The sequence below is a fragment of the Aotus nancymaae genome, unplaced genomic scaffold (assembly GCF_030222135.1).
Source record: "Aotus nancymaae isolate 86718 unplaced genomic scaffold, 86718_ANA_hifiasm-v0.15.2.pri h1tg000058l, whole genome shotgun sequence".
NCBI classification, from domain to species: Eukaryota; Metazoa; Chordata; class Mammalia; order Primates; family Aotidae; genus Aotus; species Aotus nancymaae.
The window spans coordinates 5309951-5333521 of NW_026988472.1; the positions used below are offsets into that span (position 1 = coordinate 5309951).

The following is a 23571-nucleotide window of genomic DNA, read 5'->3' on the forward strand; positions in this document are numbered from 1 at the left end:
CAGCAAATCGAATCCAGCAACACATCAAAAAAATACTTCACCATGATCAAGTGGGCTTTATCACAGGGATACGGGATTGTTAAATGTATGGAAATCAATAAATGTGATATATCACATAAAGAGAAAGAAGGACAGAAACCATGTGACCATCTCAAAAGATGCAGAAAAAGCATTTGATAAAATTCAATACCCCTTCATGATAAAAACTCACAACAAATTAAGAATACAAGGAACATGCCTCAACATAATAAAGCCCATATATGACAAAACCACAGCTAACATCATATTGAAGGCCTTTCCTCTAAGAACTGAACAAAACAAGAATACCCATTTTCACCACTCTTATTCAACATAGTACTAGAAGTTCTAGCCATAACAATCAGGCAAGGGAATAAATAAAAGGCATCCAAATGAGAAAAGAGAAAGTCAAGTTGTCCCTCTTTGCAGACAACATGACCTTATATCTAGATACCCCTAAGGACTCCACCAAAAAACTCTCAGAATTGATAAACTAATTCAGTAAAGTTGCGGGATACAAAATAAATATATAAAAATCAGTAGCTTTTCTATACACCAATAACAAGCAATGTGAAAAAGAAATCAAGAAAGCAACCCCATTTACAAACACTATAGAAAAATTAAATACCTAGGAATAAATTTAACTAAAGAGATAAAAGAGCTCTACAATAAAAACTACAAAACACTGATGAGTGAAATTGAAGAGGACACAGACAAATGGAAAAACACCTCATGCTCATGGATCAGAAGAATTACTATTGTTAACATGACCATATTACTCAAAGCAATATAAAGATTCAATGCAATCCCTATCAAAATACCAATAACATTTTTCACAGAATTTAAAAAAAAATCCTAAAATTCATGTGGAAGCACAAAAATCCACAAATAAATAAAGCAATCCTGAGCAAAAAGAACAAAGCTGGAGGCATCACACCACCTGTCTTTAAATTATACTACAAAGCTATAGTAACGAAAACAGCACAGTGATGGTATAAAAACACACACATAGACGAACGGAACAAAATAGAGAACCCAGAAATAAAGCCACATATTTACAGTCAACAGATTTTTTACAAAGGTATCAAGTACATACATTGGGAAAACGGCACCCTCTTCAATAAATGGTGCTGGAAAACCTGGATATTCATATGCAGCAGAATGAAAATAGACCACCATCTCTTGCCATATACAAAAATCAATTCAAATGGATCAAAGACTCAAACATAATACCCAAAAGTATAAAAGTACTAGAAGTAAATATAGGGGAAACACTTCATGACATTGGTCTAGACAAAGATTTTACAGCTAAGATTTCAAAAGCACAGGCAACAAAAATAGACAAATGGAACTATATTAAACTGACAAGTTTCTGCACATCAAAGGAAAACAACCAACAGAGTGAAGAGACAGCCTGTAGAACAGGAGAAAGTATTTGCAAACTATTCATCCAACAAGGGATGAAAATTCAAAATATATAAGGAAATCAAACAACTCAAAAGCAAAAAATAATAATAATCCAATTTAAAAATGGGCAAAAGAACTGAATAGATATTTCTCAAAAGAAGACATACAAATGGCAACAAACATGAAAAAAAAATGCTCAACATCACGAATCATCAGGTAAATGCAAATCAAAACCACAATGAGATACCAGATCACCTCAGAATGGCTATTTTCAAAAAGACAAAAATAACAAATGCTGGCGAGGATGTTAGTGGAAGTGTAAATTAGTGCAGCCATTATTAAAAAAAAGAAACCATTTGGAGCTTCCTCAAAAAACTAAAAATAGAACTATCATATGATTCAGCAACTCTGGATTATTTAACCAAAGGAAATGAAACCAGTACATCAAAAAGATACCTGCACGCCTATGTTTATTGCAGCATTATTCACAATAGTCAAGATGGAATCAACTTAAGTTTCCATCAGTGGATGACTGGATAAAGAAAATATGGTATATATACACAATTGAATACTACTCAACCTTAAAAAGAATGAAATCCTGTCATTCATGGCAACATGGGTAAGCCTACATAATAAATCAAGTGAAATAAGTCAGGCATATAAAGATAAATACTGCACATTTTCACTCATATGTGAGAGCTAAAAAAAATTTGAGTTCATGGAAGTAGAGAGTAGAATTGTGAGTATTAGAGAATGAGGGGAGGGGAGGCTGGGGAGGGTTTGGTTAACAGATACGAAATTACAGCTAGATAGGAGGAATGAGTTCTATCGTTCTGCAGCGCTGTAGAATTAATATGGTTAAACTACAATTTATTGTATATTTTCAAAAAGCCAGGAAAGATAATTTTGAATGTTTCCAAGACACATTTAAGGTGATGAGTATGTTAATCACCCTGATTTGATCATTATATGTTGTATACATGTGCTGGAAAGGACATCCTCTTCAATGTTCCATTGTATACATGTATACATTATATACATGTGCTGAAACATACCTGTGTATATGTATATGAGCGAGACTCCATCTCATTAAAAAACTCCTGCAACTGAACTACAAAAAGACAACCAGATTTTAAAAGAAGGACTTAAATAGATACTTCTCAACAAAAAGACACACAAATAAACAATAAGCACATGAAAAAATGCTCAACATTATTAGTCATTAGAGAAATGCAAATCCAAACCAAATCACTACATACCTAGTAAAATGGGTATAATTTTTTAAGAAACAGGGTGTCACTCTGTCAAATATGATAAGTACTCTAAAATTAAGGTAGAATAAAAATCTCCTTGTGTGCTCTGTATGTTGAAATTATATTAGGCAATTAAAGTAAAAATGTGTATGTGTACCACAAGAGAAACTGCTGAAAAAGGAACCAGACAAGAATGAAAGAATTCTTTACATGGTTCCTGCATTTTACACCACAGAAGATAACTGGTGTGCATGTGATGAAACCTGTTGTGCATGTGATGAAAACTGAGATGTGGATGGAAATCTAAAGATTATTTTCCTACAATTTTTTATTTATTTAGTTTTATTAAGAGAGGGCCTCTCAGTCGGGCATGGTGGCTCACACTTGTATTCCCAGCACTTTGAGAGGCCGTGGCAGGCGGATTACGAGGTCAGGAGACCAAGACCATCCTGGCCAACATGGTGAAACCCCGTCTCTACTAAAAATACAAAAAAATTTGCTGGGCATGGTGGCGCATGCCTGTGGTCCCAGCTACTTGGGAGGCTGAGGCAGGAGAATTGCTTGAACCCAGGAGGCAGAGATTGCAGTGAGCCAAGATCGCGCCATTGCACTACAGCCTGGGCAACAGTGAGAGACTCCGTCTCAAAAAAAAAAAAAGAGAGAGAGAGAGAGGACCTCTTTCTGTTGCCTAGGCTGGTGTGCAGTGGCGTGAGCAGGACTGACTGCAGCCCCAACCTCCTGGGATCAAGCAATTCTCCCTCCTCAGCCTTCCAAGTAGCTGGAACTATGGGTTCAGGCCACCATGCCTGGCTAATTTTTGTACAGATGGGATTTCACCATGTTGCTCAGGCTGTGTGTTCCAATTACTAGTGATGTGTAACAAATTGCCCCAAAACTTAGTGGCTTAAAACAACAATTTTATTTTTCTCACAATTTTTGAGTCAGGAATTTGGGAAGGGCTCAGGTGGAAAATGTTCTCTTTGGGTCTTTCTTGCAGTTGTAGTCAGATGTCAGCTTGGGCTGCAGTCATCTGAAAACTTAACTGTACTGGATGTCCAAGATGGCGCACTCAAATGGCTTACAGTCAATACTGCTTGTCAGCTAAGAGCTCAACTGAGCTGTTGACCAGAGTTTCTACATTTGGTCTCTACAGCATTGCTGTCTCAGTTGGACTTCTTAATGGCAGCTCAGGGCTACAAGTGTGAGTGTTCCAACTAATCAGGCAAAAGCTGCATCATTTTATATGACTTAGCCTAAAAGGTCACACAGCCATCATTTCTGCTATATACTAATGACTGATAAATTCACAAGCCCACTCACATTCAAAGAGAGGAGAATTTGACTTCACCTCTTAATGGGGGAATGGTAAGGTCTCACTGTAGAAAAGTATATGGGATGAGAGAGACTGCTGCAGCCATTTATGAAAAAGATAATCTGCCATTGTGTAGCTATCTGTTTCCCGCCAGGACTCTGACTAATAAAGTTTTTCTGCCAGAAAAATCTTTCTTGATCTTTAAAAGACACATAGAAAAAGGAAGGTCCACTTTATGCCCTTGGACACAGCTTTCTTCATGTGTTGTCTGGAACTGTGACAGCCATCGTGAAACCATGAGGAAGCTCACCTACAAAAAAGGCAGACAGGCTTTTAACCAAAAGACAGGCAATAACAAATGCTGGAGAGGATATGGAGAAAAGCGAAACTCACACGCTGTTGATGGGACTGTAAACTAGTACAACCAATATGGAGAACAGTTTGGAAGTTCCTTTAAAAACTAAACATAGAGCTACCATATGATCCAGCAATCCCGCTGCTGGGTATATATTCAAAAGAAAGGAAATCAATATAAGGAAGAGATATCTGCACTCCCATGTGTGTTGCAGCTCTGTTCATAATAGCTAAGATTTGGAAGCAGCCTAAGTGTCCATCAACAGATGAATGGATAAAGAAAATGTGGTACATATACGCAATGGAGTACTATTCAACCATAAAAAAGAATGAGATCCAGCCATTTGCAACAACATGAATGGAACTGAAGGCCATTATGTTAAGTGAAATAAGTTAGGCACAGAAAGACGAACATTACATGTTCTCACTTATTTGTGGGAGCTAAAAATTTTTTAAATCGAACCCATGAAGATATAGAGTAGAATGATGGCTACCAGAAGCCGGGAAGGGTAATAGGGCTGGGGGGTAAGAGAGAAGTGGGGATGGTTAATGGGTACAAAATAAAAATAGAAAGAATGCATAATATCTAGCATTTGATAAAACACCAGGGTGACTATAGTCAATAATCATTTAATTGTACATTTTAACTAAAGCAGCCAGGCGTGAGGGCTCAAACCTGTAATCTCAGCACTTTGGGAGGCCGAGGCGGGTGGATCAGCTGAGGTCAGGAGTTTGAAACCAGCCTGGTTAACATGGTGAAACCCCGTCTCTACTAAAAATACAAAAAATTAGCTGGGTGTTGTGGCACATGCCTGTAATCCCAGCTACTCAGGTGGCTGAGGTAGAATTGCTTGAACCTCCTGAATGAATTGAGCTGAGATTGTGCCATTGCACTCCAGCCTGGGCAACAAGAGTGAAAACTGACAAAAGAACAGAGAATCAAGCACCACATGATCTCACTCATAGGCAGGTGTTGAACAATGAGAACACATGGACACAGGGAGGGGAACATCACACACTGGGGTCTGTTGGGGTGGACTAGGGGAGGGACAGTGGGGGATAGGGAGTTGGGGAGGGATAACATGGGAAGAAATGCCAGATATAGGTGATGGGGATGGAGGCAGCAAACCATATTGCCATGTTATGTATCTATGCAACAATCCTGCATGTTCTTTACATGTACCCCAGAACCTAAAATGCAATAAAATATATATATGTAAAATAAATAAATAAATTATTAAAAAATTAAATAACCAAAAGAGTATAATTGGATTGTTTGTTAACACAAAGGATAAATGCGTGAATGGATGGATACCCCATTTTCCATGATGTGATTAATACACATTGCATGCCTGTATCAACAAATTTTATGTACCCCATTAGTATATACACCTACTATATACCCACAAAAGTAAAAATAAATAAATAAATAAAACAGGCAGACACATTTCAAATAGCCAAGTGGAAAGGTGGAAACAACCTGGGACCTTAATGGCCTCAGTAAGCCTCGAAATTCATTAACCCAGAAGCTGCACTGTCTCAGATTTCTTGTTTTGTGAGATAATGTCCTTATTGCTCAACCCAGCTATGTTAGGGGTTTTCTGTTTCCGCTAGCCAACAGCACCACAAAAAATCTAACATCTTTCTACCAGTGCCTGGTTCACTATAACCTGCATCATCCTCTAGCAATGCTAATGGCCGCCTCAGTTTTCCTGTGGACTTTCCAGATTATAATCGGCATCAGGTAACATCCATATCCCTAGACCTGTTTCCCATCGAACTCCATCCCCATATCATTATTTCTACCTCAGGAAACAAAGTATCCTCAATAGAGGGTATAGAATTGTGTAAAACAGGCTGGGCACAGTGGCTCACACCTGTAATCCTGTAATCCCAGTATTTTGGAAGGCTGAGGCAAGAGGATTGCTTGAGACCAGGAGTTCAAGACCAGCCTGGGCAATATAATAAGACCTTGTCTCTCAAAATTAAAAAAAAATTTAAAAATTGTATAAAACAGAATGTATAAGCCCCTTTCCTCCCTACTCCTATAACTCCTACTCCCACAGTTAATGTTTGTACCTATATTTTCAAAAGTTCTTATATATATACAAAAAATAATTTCTTTACAGAAATGAGATTAACACAGTTGTGAAACTTTCTCTTTTTGTCATCGGCTGGGCGTGGTGGCACATGCCTGTAATCCCAGCTACTCAGGAGGTTGAGGCAGGAGAATCACTTGAACCACTGCACTCCAGCCTGAGTGAAAGAGCAAGACTCTGTCTCAAAAAATAAATAAATAAAATAAATTGTCATCATCTTTCCATGTCGTGTTATACAGATACTTTATTCTTTTTAGAGGCAGCTTAGTAATCCTTCATGTGTATACTGTATATACCATTACTTACTTAATAATTTCATTGTTGACAGACATTTAGATTGTTTCCAATTTCATATTATGAATAATAATGTAATAAATGTATTTGCATATATATATACTTGTGTATTTCTGTAGAATAAAATCTAAAAGTGCATCAAAGGGTGTGTAAACTTAATATTTTGATACCTGCTGCCAAATTGCCTCCAAAAGGTTCTGCCAGTTTACACTCCCACCATCTGTGTATGGATGTCCATTTCCCCTCACTAAAACCCTAGGTTTTAGCGAATCTGGCAAGTGAAAACTGGTATCATGGTGCTGTAATTTGTATTGTAATTATAAGTGAGATTGAGCCCCTTCTTAGATATTTATTGGCCATTTGTGGGGTTTTTTTTAAAACAGGGTCTCAGTCTGCCACCCAGGCTGGAGTGCAATGGCACAATCATAGCTCACTATGGACTTGAACTCCTGGACTCAAGGGATCCTCCTGCCTCGGCCTCCCAAGTAGCTGGAACGACAGGTGTATGCCACCATGGTTGGCAATTTTTTTTTTTTTTCCATGGAGATGGCATCTCACTATGTTGCTCAGCCTGGTCTCCAACTCCTGGGCTGCAGAGATCCTCCTGCCTCAGCCTCTCAGTGTGCTGGGATTACAAGCATGAGCCATCATGCCCAGTCCAGTCCACTTGTGTTTCTTCTGGGAATCGCCTATTTGTGTTCTTTATTCATTTTTCTATTCTGATCTAGTGCTTATTCTTGAGCATGGAAGTCATGTGATCAGAACTAGGCTCCAAGAAGATCAATCTTATTGTAGGGAAAATGATGAGGCAAGATTACCACATCACCTAGAACATGGATCTGTGGAAAAGAGAGAATTAATAAGACTTGAAAGGAAAAGGCTGAGTCTAGGCTGATGCTCAAGCTTTTGTTTGGATAACTGAGCAGACAGAGGGGCTATTTGCTGACTTGGGAAAGTCGGGAGGAAGAGCAAGTTTAGAAGGACTAGGGGGATGAAGATGATAAGCAGAGTTTAATATATGTCGAGTTTCAGATACTTGCAAGACGGCCAGGAGCAGATAATCAGGAGGCCTTCATATATAAATGCCTAGAGCTCAAGAGGGAGGAATGAGCAAGAGGAAGAGATCTAGGAGCCATCAGCATACAGAGGATAACTGAAGCCAGCTCCTACATGTGGCCTCTCCAGCATGGGAAAGCAGGGGGAACTAATAAGATTTTTAAATTGAGAGCTAATTTTTTTTTTTTGAGACAGAGTCTCACTCTGTCACCCGGGCTGGAGTGCAATGGCACAACGGCAACCTCCGCCTCCCGGGTTCAAGTGATTCTCCTGTCTCAGCCTCCTGAGTAGCTGGGATTACAGGTAGGCACCACCACGCCCAGCTAATCTTGTATTTTTAGTAGAGATGGGGTTTCACGATGTTGGTCAGGCTGGTCTTGATCTCCTGACCTTGTGATCCACCCGCCTCGTCCTCCCAAAGTGCTGGGATTACAGGCATGAGCCAGTGCGCCCAGCCTAAAATTTTTTAAAGTACTCAAATTTAGAGAATAGGAAGGAAAAGAATATATAAAAGAGACTGAGAAGGACCCATGAAGAAGACTGAAAGAGACCCATTGGAGTAGTGGGAGAACCAGTGTCTTAGTCTGTTTGGGCTACTACAACAAAATACCATAAACTGGATAGCTTATAAATAACAGAAATGTATTTCTTACAGCTCTGAAGGTGTAGAAATCCAAGATCCAAGTGCTGGCAATTTCAGTATCTGGTGGGGGCTCATTCCCCATAGATGGTGATTTCTAGCTGTGTTCTCACACAGTGAAAGGGGCAAACAAAATCCCTCAGGCCTCCTTAATAAAGGTACTAATCCCTCATGATTTAATCACCTCCCAAAGGCTCCACCTCTCAATTCCATCACCTTGGAGGTTAGGTTTCAACATATGAATTTGGGGGCAGTAGGGATACATTCAGTCCCCAGCAACCAGAGAAGTTTCTGAAAGCCAGAGTCAGCTTCTGGCAGGGCGGGGGGGGGGGGGGGGGGGAGGAGGGAGTGGAATTGTCAACAGAGATAAATGTGATGATAAATTAAGGAGAGAGAAAACATAGCCAAAAGCTACTGAATTTAACAAGTAAGAGATAGTTGGTTGATGGTGGTAGATCCAATTATAGTAGAAGAGCAGAGGGAAAAGCCAAATCACAGTAGGTTGATGAGTGGGTAAAGGGTGAGGAAATACAAGTGAGGACAACTCATTCAAGAAACTGTTTTGTGTAAAGGTGAAAGGACATGGGGAACTAGCCAAAGGGATGTGGCTTTCCTTTTTGCAAAGGAAAAATACTGAACATCTTCCAATGCTAATAGAAGCTTGCCGACAGAGATAGATAGGTTGAAACTTCTGAAAAGAAAGGGATAACTGATGAAGCAGCTAAAGAAACAGAAGAGGATGGGATCCAGGCACAAGTGGAGAAGTTTTCTCTTTCCCCAGATTCTTTGCACATAGATTTGAGATCTAAAGAACAGCCTTCTTCTTGGTTAAGAATAACCTTTTCCTTTTCCCACACAAATGACAAGCCAGTTTAAGTAGTGGACCAGTTAGCCAGTTGTTTCCCACTACACAAAAAGAAACAATAGCAAGGAATTAAATCTAGGCTAATTAATGCAGATTTCCATAAGAAACCTCTCAACTAACTGGTGAAGCAAAAATTGGCCCCACCCCTCTACTGAAGTTAACTGCTTCCTGACGTGGAAATAAGCACGATAGTAACAAACCCCTTATAAGCGCATACTATTTATGGAATATTTTTGCAATTGTGCACACTCATACCCCCCCAGGCCCTAAGGCTAACACCATCCAGCTGCCTTGGGGAGTAGGAGCCAGGGTCAGCAGCTTACTCTCAAAGCCTAAAACTGAATAGTGCACAATGTAAGGCTGTCTACAACAAGTCATCTAGTTTATTATCAAAATAAAAATATTTTAATGTGCCTGTCTAAGGAGTTGCTAGGTTCAGGGGAAAAAAACTAAAGTGGGAACAAAAACTACTTAAAAGTAGAAACCATTCTACCAAAAGACCTTTCAAATATATTTAAACAAGACTTCCTGTCTCTATCCATCGGCAGTTAGTTACTTTTCCCCTTGGTGAGTGTGAGTGACTAACGCACTCCAATTACAAGCAATGGAAAAACCGTGAAATGAAAGGCAATTCCAAATAAGTTAAAATATGCTAAGTTTGGTGCATATAATATGTTCCTTATTTTGAACATCCAGGAAAGTATGCAATTTTTATTAAAGAAAAAATCGGTTTTTCCTTTCTCCTGCCAAATAAATGCTGAACAAATATTTAAAGAATATCAGTTTGAAGGAGAACCCTTTCTGTAGCCTGTTTGTGGCGCCCATATGGCGGGCACTGCCCTTGCCAGGCCTTCTCACTGTGCCCAGAGCACACTGAACCTCTTATTCACCACCTTTTGCCTATCCAGCCATATCATTCAATGAGTTCCTCCACCCCTGTGCTAGATACCACAAGAGAGACAAACTGAAGCCATGATAATATTAAAATCACAGGAGAGTTGAGTAAGTTTCAAAGTGATGACATCCATGAAACAGCTAACAGTCTGCCTGGCACATACAAATGCTTACTGGAAATATTTTACTTTTTCAGTTATATTTCCCAGGTTTCAGAAAAACTATTGGCACAGCTTTCCTCTGGGATTCAGAAGTACTGGCTTCTGGTCATGGTGGTACATGCCTTTAAACCCAGCTACTCGGGAGGCTGAGGCAGTGAGCTGAGATCACACCACTGTATTCCAACCTGGGTAACAGAGCGAGACTGTCTCAAAAAAAAAAAGAAAAAAGAAAAGTACTGGCTTCTGGGAAAATTCCCTTCATCTATTTTCCAAGGTAAAGGAAATGCACAGACTGGATGAAAAGCAGAGGTGGAAATACTTAGTAGAGATAAAGGGGAAGACTTAGTCTCCAGTTAACTACATTAACATCTCCAGCCTTACTGGGTTTTTTAATTTTTTTTATTGTAAAGTATATATATAAGGTGATGTGAAAAATAGTTTGACAGTGTTAAAACATGCACTCTGAATGAAGAGACCCCCAAACAGGCTTTGTGTGAGCAACATGGTTGTTTACTCACCTGGGTGCAGGTGGGCTGAGGCCAAAAAGGGCGTCAGCAAAGGGCGATAGGATAGGAGTTGGTTTCATAGGTTTGGGGTGAGCAGTGGAAAGTTACATTTTAGGGCAGATTTTTGCAAGCTGGGAGGAGGTCGTAGGTTGACCATGTCAGTTACAAAGTCCAATGGCCTTATCAATTGGAGAGGGAATAAGGAACAATAGAGAATGTCTTAAAATTAAGTAGGCACTGCAGGAGTTGATCATTTCTTTCTCTTTTCATGGTCTTCCAGTTACTTTAAATTTTCTAGGAACTCATCTGGAGTGTCCCTGCAGGTCACAGACGTTAACATGGCGTTCATGAGGCCATCAGTCAGCCTAAAAGACCTTACAGACAGTTACTCTAAAAGTTAAACATGGAGTTGCCCTAAGACCCAGCAATTCCACTCCTAGGTATTTACCCAAAAGAAATGAAAACTAGTACTCAAATATATGTACATGTATGTTCATAGCAACACTATTCACAACAGCCAGAAGGAGGAAACAGCCCAAATGTCCATCAACAAATAAATGGAAAAACAAATTGTGGTATACACATGCAATGAAATATTATTCAGCCATGAAAAACTGATACATCCTACAACATGGAAGAACCACAAAATCATTATGTTAAGTGAAAGAAGCTAGACAAAAAAGGTCACATATTTAATGATTCTCTTTAATATGAGGTATTCAGAACAGATAAATGCATAGAGAAATAATGTAGATTGGTAGTTTCCAGATGCTGGGGAAGTGGGAATGGGAATCAATTTCTTGATGGAAATAGGGTTTTCTTTTGGGGTGATGAGAATGTTGTGAAACTAGATAGATGCAGTGGTTGCACAGTAATGTCACTGAATAGGTCACTTTAACCTGGTCAGTTTTTAGGAGTTTGGCAATCATGGCGGATGGAAGGCGGGATTAGATTGAAGCTCTGGACAGAGGAGCTTGTGGAAGCTCACATTGTGAATTTTAGCTCCAGATCAACTGTAAGAACAAACCAGCAATCCCAAGAGGACCCACAGACCCTCTGAAGGAAGCAGACTGCACCTTCAGGACCCGAGAGACACCCCAAATACTGTCAGTGCCCCAACTGCAGAAGTGGGAAAGGGAGATCCTCCTCTTCCGAACACATGCTCCCACTGGAGAAGCTGAAGTTCTGTTTGCAGGAGAAGCTTCTGACTTTACCTGGAGCTGAATCAATTTAGAGAGCCAAGTGAAATATAGGGGTAGAGGAAGCAGCAGAAAGGCCCGGGGAGCTCGCTGTGTCTCCTAGCAGACCCTTCCTGCCTGGCACCACAGGGATCTATCGGAAGGGTGACCAGAGGAGCAGGGGATAAAACTCCACAGGGAGAAGGACATCTCTAGTTGAACTTTGTAACAATTTGAATGGGCAAGAAGCCTCCTGACCAGAAGGAGGGTGCAAATTCGGTGTGCAGATTCCACAGTTGGGGGAAGAACCAAGCCCTTTTCTTTCACAGCTGGAAGGTGAGTAGCCCTGGGCAAGTTTTCAAGCCTGTCTTGTCCTCTGCCTGGAAACAGACTTGGGGCTGTTGTGGGGGGCATGGTGGGAGTGAGATGGGCCTTTTGTTTGCATGGGAGCTGGGTGAGGCCTGTGACTGCCATCTTTCCCCCACTTCCCTGACAACTTGCATGACACAGCAGAGACAGCCATGATTCTCCTAGGTACATAACTCCAGTGACCTGGGAATCTCACTCCATGCCCCACAGCAGCCAGAGCAAGACCCACCCAAGGAGAGTCTGAGCTGAGATATACCCAGCCCCGCTCCCACTTGATGGTCCTTCCCTATCCACCCTAGTAGTGGAAGACAAAGGGCATATAATCTTGGGAGTTCTAGGGCCCTGCCCACCACTGGTCCTTGTCTATATTACTACAGTTGATGCTTTCTGGAAAGTGCCACCTCCTGACAGGAGGTCAACCAGCACAAAAATAGAGCATGAAACCAACAAAGCTAAGAACCCTCATGGAGTCTATTGCACCCCACCCCCATCACCTCCACTGGAACAGGCACCGGTATCAACAGCTGAGAGACCCATAGACAGTTCAGGTTCACATCACAGGACTCTGTACAGACAACCCCCAGTACCAACCTGGAACCAGGTAGACTCGCTGGGTGGCTAGACCCAGAAGAGAGACAACAATCACTGCAGTTTCGCTCACAGGAAGCCACATCCATAGGAAAAGTGGGAGACTACTACATCAAGGGAACACCACATGAGACAAAACAATCTGAACAACAGCCTTCAGCCCTAGATACTTTCTATGATAGAGCCTACGCAAATGAGAAGGAACCAGAAAACCTACCCTGGTAAAATGACACAACAAGGCTCTTCAACACCCCCCAGAAAATCACACTAGTTCACCAGCAATGGACCCAAACCAAGAAGAAATCCCTGATTTACCTGAAAAAGAATTCAGGAGGTTAGTTATTAAGCTAATCAGGGAGGGACCACAGAAAGACAAAGTCCAATGCAAGGACATCCAAACCATGATGCAACAGGTGAAGTGAGAAACATTCAAGGAACTAGATAGCTTAAAGAAAAAAAAAATCAAAAATTCAGGAAACTTTAGATACACTTTTAGAAATGCAAAATGCTCTGGAAAGTCTCAGCAATAGAATTGAATAAGTAAAAGAAAGAAATTCAGAACTCAAAGACAAGGTCTTCAAATTAACCTAATCCAACAAAGACAAAGAAAAAAGAATAAGGAAATACGAACAAAGTCTCCAAGAAGTCTGGGATTATGTTAAATGACCAAATTTAAGAATAATCAGTGTTCCTGAGGAAGAAAAGAATTGTAAAAGCTTGGAAAACATATTCAGGGGAATAATCAAGGAAAACTTCCCCAGCCTTGCTAAAGACCTAGACATCCATCTACAGGAAACACAAAGAACACCTGGAAAATTAATCACAAAAAGATCTTCTCCTAGGCACATTGTCATCAGGTTATCCAAAGTTAAGACAAAGGAAAGAATCTTAAGAGCTGAGAGACAGAAGCACCAGGTAACCTATAACAGAAAACCTATCAGATTAACAGCAGATTTCTCAGCAGAAACCCTACAAGCTAGAAGGGATTGGGGCCTGGTCTTCAGCCTCCTCAAACAAAACAATTATCAGCCAAGAATTTTGTATCCAGTGAAAACTAAGCGTCATATATGAAGGAAAGATACAGTCATTTTCAGACAAACAAATGCTGACAGAATTCACCATTACCAAGCCACCACTACAAGAATTGCTAAAAAAGAGCTCTAAATCTTGAAACAAATCCTGGAAACACATCAAAGGAGAACCTCTTTAAAGCATAAATCACACAGGACCTATAAAACAAAAATACATTTTAAAAAGCAAAAGAAAAAAAAGGTATACGGGAAACAAAAAGCATGATGAAAGTAATGGTACCTCACATTTCAATACTAACATTGAATGCAAATGGCCTAAATGCTCCACTTAAAAGATACAGAACCAGAATGGATAAGAACTCACCAACCAACTATCTGCTGTTTTCAAGAGACTCAGCCTAACACATAAGAACTAACATAAACTTAAAGCAAGGGGGTGGGAAAAGGCATTTCATGCAAATGAACACCAAAAGCAAGCAGGGGTAGCTATTATTATATCAGACAAAACAAATTTTAAAGCAACAGCAGTTTAAAAAGACAAAGAGGGACATTATATAATGGTAACAGTCCTTGTTACCATTATATAATATCACAATCCTAAACATATACACACCTCACACTGGAGCTCCCAAATTTATAAAACAATTACTAATAGATCTAAGAAATGAGATAGATGACAACACAATAATAGTGGATGACTTCAGTACTTCACTAACAGCACTAGACAGGTCATCAAGACAGAAAGTCAACAAAGAAACAATGGATTTAAACTACACCTTGAAACAAATGGACTTAACAGATACATACAGAACATTTTATCCAACAACCACAGAATACACATTCTCTTCAATAGTGCATGGAACTTTCTCCAAGAAAGACCATATGATAGGCCACAAAATGAGCCTCAATAAATTTAAGAAAATTGAAATTATATCAAGCACTCTCTCAGACCACAGTGGAATAAAACTGGAAATCAACTCCAAAAGGAACCTTCAGAACCATGCAAATAAATGAAAATTAAATAAGCTGCTCCTGAATGAGCATTGGATCAAAAATGAAATCAAGATGGAAATTTAAAAATTCTTTGAACTGAGAGAATAATGACACAATCTATCAAAACCTCGGGGATCCAGCAAAGGCAGTGCTAAGAGAAAAGTTCATAGCCCTAAGTGTCTACATCAAAAAGACTGAAAGAGCACAAACTGACATTCTAAGTTCACAGCTAAAGGAACTAGAGAAACAAGAATAAACCAAACCCAAACCCAGCAGAAGAAAGGACATTACCAAGATCAGGGCAGAACTAAATGAAATTGGGAAAAGTTTTCAATTAGCAATAATCACGCCTCGGATAAACCTCATTGGCTACTATACTGCCACTGCACAAAGCTTAACTAAATGAAATTGAAACAAAAAAAAAATAAAAGATAAATGAAACAAAAATCTGGTTCTTTGAAAAGATAAATAAAATTGATAGACTATTAACAAGATTAACCAAGAAAAGAAGAGAGAAAACCCAAATAACCTTACTAAGAAATGAAACAGGAGACATTACAACTGACACCACTGAAATTCAAAAGATCATTCAAGGATACTATGAACACCTTTATGCACATAAATGAGAAAACCCAGAAGAGGTGGATAAATTCCTGGAAAAATAAAACCCTCCTAGCTTAAATCAGGAAGAATCAGGTACCCTGAACAGACCAATAACAAGTAGAAAGGTTGAAATGGTAATTTTAAAATTAGCAACAACAAAAAAAAGTCCAGGACCAGACAGATTCACAGCAGAATTGTACCAGACATTCAAAGAAGTGGTACCAATCCCTTTGACACTATTCCACAAGATAGAGAAAGAAGGAACTCTCCCTAATTCATTTTATAAAGCCAGCATCACCATAATACCAAAACCAGGAAAGGACATAACCAAAAATGAAAACTACAGACCAATATCCTTGATGAACATGGAAGCTAAAATCCTTAACAAATTATTAGCTAACAGAATTCAACAACATATCAAAAAGATAATCCAGCATGATCAAGTGGGTTTCATACCAGGAATGCAGAGATGGTTTAACATACACAAGTCAATAAATGTGATACACCACATAAACAAAATTAAAAACAAAAATCACATGATCAACTTAATAGTTGTAGAAAAAGCATTTGACAAAATCCAGCATCCCTTTATGATTAAAACTCTCAGCAAAATCAGCATACAAAGGACATATCTTAGTATAATAAAAGCCATCTTATGACAAACCCACAGCCAACATAATACTGAATGGGGAAAAGTTGAAAGCTTTCCCTCTGAGAACTGGAAAAAGACAATGACGCCCACTCTTACACCTCTTCAACATAGTACTGGAAGTCCTAGCCAGAACAATCAGACAAGAAAAATAAATAAAGGGCATCTAAATCAGTAAAGAGGAAGTCAAACTGTCACTGTTTGCTGACAACATGATCGTTTGCCTTGAAAACCCCAAGGACTCCTCCAGAAAGCTCCTAGAACTGATTTAAAATTCAGCAAAGTTTCTGGATACAAAACTAATGTACACAAATCAATAGCTCTGCACCAACAGCGACCATGAAGAGAATCAAATCAAGAACTCAACCCCTTTTATAATAGCTGCAAAAATAAAATACTTAGGAATATACCTGACCAAGGAGTTGAAAGACATCTACAAGGAAAACTACAAAACACTGCTGAAAGAAATCATAGACAACACAAACAAATGGAAACACATCCCATGCTCATGGTTGGGTAGAATCAATATTGTGAAAATGACCATACTGCCAAAAGCAATCTACAAATTCAATGCAATCCCCATCAAAATATCACCATCATTCCACACAGAATTAGAAAAAACAATTCTAAAATTTATATGGAAACAAAAAACAGCCTGCATAGCCAAAGCAAGACTAAGCAAAATAAATAAATAAATATATAAAAACAAATCTGGAGGCATCACACACCACCTGATTTTAAACTATACTATAAGGCCACAGTCACCAACACAGCATGGTATTAGTATAAAAATAGGCCCACAGACCAATGGAACAAAATAGAGAACCCAGAAATAAAGCCAAATACTTACAGCCAACTGATCTTTGACAAAGCAAACAAAAACAGCAAGAGGGGAAAGGACATCCTATTCAACAAATAGTGCTGGGACAACTGGCTAGCCATATGTAGGAGAATGAAACTGGATCCTCATCTCTCACCTTATACAAAAATCAACTTAAGATGGATAAGGACTTAAACCTAAGATGTGAAACTATAAAAATTCTAGACAATAACATTGGAAAAACCCTTCTAGACACTGGCTTAGGCAAGGATTTCATGACCAAGAACCCAAAAGCAAATGCAATACAAACAGAGATGAATAGCTGGGACCTAATTAAACTAAAGAGCTTTGGGGAAGAGTCAGCAGAGTAAACAGAGAACCCACAGAGTGGGAGAAAATCTTCACAAGGTATACATCTGACAAAGGACTAATACCCAGAATCTACAACAAACTCAAACAAATCAGTAAGAAAAAAACAAACAATCCCATCAAAAAGTGGACTAAGGACATGAATTGACAATTCTCAAAAGAAAATATCAAATGACCAACAAACATATGAAAAAATGCTCAACATCACTAATGATCAGGGAAATGCAAATCAAAACCACAATGTGATACCACCTTACTCCTGCAAGAATGGCCATAATCAAAATATCAAAAAACAGTAGGTGTTGGTGTGGATGCGGTGAACCGGGATCACTTCTACACTGCTGGTGGAAATTTAACTAGCACAGCCACTATGGAAAACAGTATGGACATTCCTTAAAGAACTAAAAGTAGAACTACCATTTGATCTACAATGCCACTACTGAGTATCTACCCAGAGGAAATGAAGTCATTATTTGAAAAAGATACTTGCACACACATGTTTATAGCACAATTCACAACTGCAAAATCATGGAACCAACCCAAATGCACATCAATCAATGAGTGGATAAAGAAACTGTGGTAGATGTATATATGATGAAATACTACACAGCCATAAAAAGGAATGAATTAATAGCATTTGCAGTGACCTTGATGAGACTGGAGACGATTATTCTAAGTGAAGTAACTCAAGAACGGAAAACCAAACATCATATGTTCTCACTGATATGTGGGAGCTAAGCTGTGAGGATGCAAAGGCATAAGAATGATACAATGGACTTTGGGGACTTGCAGGGAAGAGTAAGAGGGGGATGAGGGATAAAAGACTACAAATATGGTGCAGTGTATACTGCTCAGACGATGGGTGCACCAGAGTCTCACAAATCACCATTAAACAACTTACTCATGTAACCAAATATCATCTATACCCCAATAATGTAAGGAAAAGTAAAAAATAATAAATGAAATTGTTAGTTTTATTTATAAATTTGTTATAAATTTATAAATGTATATTTATAAATTTAGTTATGTAAATTCCATCTCAATAAAAAATTTTAAATTAAAAACCTAAAGTGTCATATATATAAAGGGAACTAAAATAATGACATGTATCTCCACATAGACAGTGTCAGGGAAAAAAAGAATGACATGACTACCCAGGTACTCAACATCATATTACCCTAGAAGCCCTCCCCAATACACACAGCACTCCCTCTATGCAAAAATAACCACTACCCTAAATTTTGTAGTTTCTTGCTTCTATTTGTTAGCTATGTTTGTATCCTTATATAATATCTTGTTTTACCTGTTTTTGAATTTTATATAAAAGATTATTTTGTTTTCTTTTATGATTTGCTTTTATTATTTATTTTTTTAATTTTTATTTATTTATACATTTTTTTTTTTAAATAGAGTCTCGTTCTGTCACCCAGGCTGGAGTGCAATGGCGCTATCTTGACTCACTGTAACCTCCGCCTCCCGGGTTCAAAGTGATTCTCTTGCCTCAGCCTCCCAAGTAGCTGGGACTACAGGTATGTGCCACCATGCCCAGTTAATTTTTTGTACTAGAAGAGACGGGGTTTCACTGTGTAAGCCAGGATGGTCTCGATCTCCTGATCTTATGATCCACCACCTTGGCCTCCCATAGTGCTGGGATTACAGGCATCAGCCACCGCACCTGGCCATGACTTGCTTTCTCAGTTAACATTATGTTTCTGAGATTCATCCACGTTGGCCCATGTAACAGTAAATTATTCATTTCACTGCTATATGTGCTTCATTGTTTAAATAAACCACAATTTATTTATTCATTATACTTCTGATGGACTTCTATATTGCTTCTACTTTTCTATTACAAACGATGTTATAGGTGCATACATAACCAGGTGGTTTGCTGCCTCCATTCCCCCTTCATCTATATCCGGCATTTCTCCCCATGTTATCCCTCCCCACTCTCCCCACCCCCAGCTGTCCCTCCCCTAGCCCCCCCAACCAACTGCCCCCCAGTGTGTGATGCTCCTCTCCCTGAGTCTACGTGTTCTCATTGTTCAACACCCACCACAATAGGCATTTTTGTACGTGATCCCTCATGTAAATAGGTGACAGATTCTCTAGAGCTGTGTTATTCGATAAGGTAGCCACCAGCTACATGTGACTATTGAATACTTACCTTTATTTATTTATTTATTGGAACAGACTCATAGATTCCTATTTTATTCAATGGTTATAATCTGTTAACACTTCTATTTATTGTGATGATTAAATTGCCTCAGATCTGGCCAGTGCAAACTCCATCAAGGTGACTCCTATGTCCTCGTGACATGCCCCTATCATCTGGAGAACATTTCCTTACTTTCTGACACTACAAGATGTTCCAGCCTTATAACTTCCCTGATCCAGGCCTGGAATCAGCTATTACTCCAAGGGATTCTGAGTTCCTGTTTAGTCAGAAGTGATACTTAAAATCTAAGATCTGGGTCTAGGTGTGCCTGTTGCTGCTGTAGGGAATTTTTTTCTTTCAATTCAGCAAGGAAGTCAAAATGAGCGAGTTTTCTTTCTGTCCTTCTGCTTGGCAGGGTTTATTTCTCCTTTACCCTTATACTAAGGTGCAGTCTTTAGGTATTTCATCTTTTTTCTGCTTAATGGTTCTCCTATTAGATTTCCCACTTTGGGTAGGCTCCAAGCACAAATAATAACAGCTGTATCAATTTGCAAATACATAGATATCTTCATCACGAAGAACAAGATACATAGAATAGTCAGGCATAGTGACTTATGCCTATAATCCCAGCACTTTAGGAAGCCAAGGCCAGAGAATCACTTGAGCCCAGGACTTTGAGACCAGCCTGGGTAACAAAGCAAAACCTTATCTCTACAAAAAGTATAAAAATTAGCCAGGCATGATGGCATGCACCTGAAGTCCCAGCTACCTGGGAGGCTGAAGTGGGAGGATCGCTTAAGCCTGGGAGACAGAGGCTACAGTGAGCCGAGATTGCACCACTGCATTCCATCCTGGGCAACAAGAGTGAGACTCTGCCTCAAAAAAAAAAAAATGACCTGGTATAGTAGCACACACCTGTAGTCCCAGCTACTTGAGAGGCTGAGGTGGGAGAGCTGGTAGAGCCTAGGAGTTTCAGGTTACAATGAGCTATGATCAAACCACTGCACTCCAGGCAGCAGGCTGAGACCCTGTCTTTTAAAAAAAGAGAGAGAACATGTCTCCCACAGGTTTCCCTCATGCCCCTTCCCAGTCCTATTCCCTAAGTGTAGACACTCTCTTGACTTCTTTTTTCGCTTTTTCTTCTGTTTTAGTCTGTTTTCGTACTATCTTGACTTCTAATATCATAGGTTAGTTTTGCTTGTTCTTAAAGTTCATTTAGATGGAACCATATACTATATACTTGTCTGTGCCTGCCTTCTTTCACCTAGCACTAGGATGCATCCATGTTATAGCATATTTCCATCATTTGTCCTCTTTTAATTCTCAGTAGTATCTCATTGTATGAATACACTCTACCGTGTTTTGAGGATTTATCTGCGTCTTAATCTAATTCAATACAGCATTTTAAACTATCTAATTTTCTTTATATTCTATTAAAAATTTTAGTTGTTTAAATCAGGAAGGTCATTCAGGTTATCATGCAACCCAAAATGGAAGCCCACCTGAAATTATTTGATTTAGAAAATTTGTTTCCTCAATTTCTGGTAAAGTGCTGCGCAAATGTAGTTTGAAGACCCAATTCACCTAGAATGCCACTGATCAGCCCCTCCTATACAGAAATTTCCCACCAAAAGTCAGGATGTAAAACTAAGTGCGAGTACAAGTCCAAAAGGCATGGGTATAGAATCCACTGGCCCAGAAACAAGTCCTAAGGGAAGTATAGTATCACTGTATACGGTATCAAGAGTTGATTATTAAAGGATTTGGGGAGGTGATGAGGAGCAGAGGAGGCATGCAGTTGAAGAGAAGAACACGAGCAAAGGCACAAAGGAATAGCACACTGAGGGTTAATAATAAGTAAGTGAAAGATCAGGCCGAATAAACTATGGGAGTAGCATCTCTCATCACCCAAGCTAATTTCATTCACCCCAACACTATGGTTCCCCTAAAAATGTTAGGAACGAAAGGCAGGAATCTGAGTGCCTCATAAGAAATGTTCCTAAGATGAGCACACTTATCTAGTATAGCACCAAGATTGAGACTGGAGCTGTGATGCGGCCTGAGTCAAGGCCATTAACAGATTAAGTGAAGATAGGAGGCCGAAGATGGGGCCAAGTTTGGGCCTCTGGGAGTGAAAGGCAGAGCTAGGCCAGATTTGGAGCCAGCAGCAGGCCTCGGATTGGAGAAGTGGTCAGGATTTGGTTGGACAAAAGATCAGGACTTCATTTGTATATGGGACAGAGATTAGGAGTGGCTTTTATCCAGAAGAGTTCAAACATGATTTGAATTTGGGTCTAGGTTAAGTATAAAAAATAGAATTAGGATTCAATAAGGAACTTTGACTGTATCTTTATTCATTTATGTAAATGTGAATGCATGGTTTCCTGTTTTATTCAATAGGTCACACCTGCTAGAATCCCTTTCACAGGACGTGCTTTTGGTAGGAGGTAGGAATGAGCAGGAAGTAGCCCTCCTCCCTCACTGTGCAGGGTCACATTTCTTAGGCCTGGGCTCCTCTGTCCCCCCTGCCAGACACATACAGCCAGACAAGCTATACTTCCTGGGATCCTGCCACACACACACCAACCAGGCAGTGAATAAGCCCAGGCCAAATCAACTAAGATAATTTCTAACATATATTGGGTTAGCATGCTGGACACTGTCCTAAGCATTTTACGTATACCCATCTGTTTAACTCTCAAAGTAACCTATTTAGGTTGGAGCTATTATTAGTTCTCATTTACAAATGAGGGAACTGAGGCACAGAAAGGTTAAGGCATTTTCTCAGAGTCACATGGCTGGTAGAAGAAATTTGATTTGAACCCAGAAGTCAAATTTCTGAGTTCTGTTGTTCATACTATATAGCTTTAAAAAGTTGGAGTCAATGTTAAACTACCTTCATAATCCCAACATACTCTCTCTCACACACACACACACACACACACACACACACACATACACCCCTGCACAACTGGTCTACCTTCTGCCATGCCTAATCTATTATCCTACCATTTCACTAGCTTTTTGGGGGACTCCTAAAAATTCCAAGCTCATTCTCACTTCAGGTCCTTCGAACTTGCTGGACCCTATGCCTGGAGTGCTCTTTCCTCAGACCTTTTTACAACTGAATCTTTATCTTTTAGGTCTCCACTCAAGCATTACCTCTCAAAGAGACCTCTGCTGAGTAGCCTAATTTAAATAGAGTGCCTACCAGTCCACATAGCTATATCCTAGAGTCACTCTTATGCTCTTCCTCTGGTTTATTAATCATTGCACTTATTCCCAACTGACTTGATATAATAATTTTTTAGATGTTTTTTCTTACCCACACTACAGTATAATGATTTATTTAGTCTTTACTTCCTCCCACTAAAATGTAAAACCCATGAGAGCAGGAATTTTTTTCTGTTTTTGCTGCCAGAATTATTCTACTACCTGGAACAGTGCCTGGCACATATTTCCTTTTTATATTTCTTCTTCTGTTTGTTGTTTTGAAAGGTGGTCTCACTCTGTCACCCAGGCTGGGGTACAGTGGTACAATCACAGCTCACTTGCAGCCGTGACCTCCCCAGACTCAGGTGATCTTCCCACCTCAACCTCCCAAGTAGCTGGGACTATAGGCATGCACCACCACATCTGGCTAATTTTTGTATTTTTAGTAGAGGTGGGCTTTTGCCATGTTGCTCAGGCCTCGAACTCCTCGGCTGGACATATCCGCCTCCCTTGGCCTCCCAAAGTGCTAGGATTATAGATGTGAGACACCACTCCTGGCCCCTTTTTAAATTTTTTATTTGGAAATAATTTTAAACTTACAGAGGGCAAACTGCAAGATAAATACAATGACTCCCATGTATTCTTTGCCCAGAGAGTACATTCAAGTTGTACCAACTATTGCAATAATGACAAAAGGGCAAAATGTTAAGATTTGTCTGGTGCTTCCTCATGATTAGATGC

The 23571-nt window shown here is 39.5% G+C and overlaps 2 protein-coding genes and 1 pseudogene across 2 annotated transcripts in view; all 3 read right to left on the reverse strand.

Annotated features, from left to right (window-relative positions):
• LOC105730475 (phosphoglycerate mutase 1-like) overlaps nucleotides 1-23571 on the reverse strand; it is an 82106-nt gene that overhangs the window by 46675 nt on the left and 11860 nt on the right. The gene's annotated exons all lie outside the window — the stretch shown is intronic.
• Nucleotides 3579-23571, reverse strand: part of GNL3L (G protein nucleolar 3 like) — an 81822-nt gene continuing 61829 nt past the window's right edge. The window contains exon 18 of the transcript XR_010338128.1: nucleotides 3579-4300. The gene's annotated coding sequence lies outside the window, so the exon portion shown is untranslated. The remainder of the gene's footprint in view (nucleotides 4301-23571) is intronic.
• Nucleotides 15286-15413, reverse strand: LOC135270034 (U4 spliceosomal RNA; annotated as a pseudogene).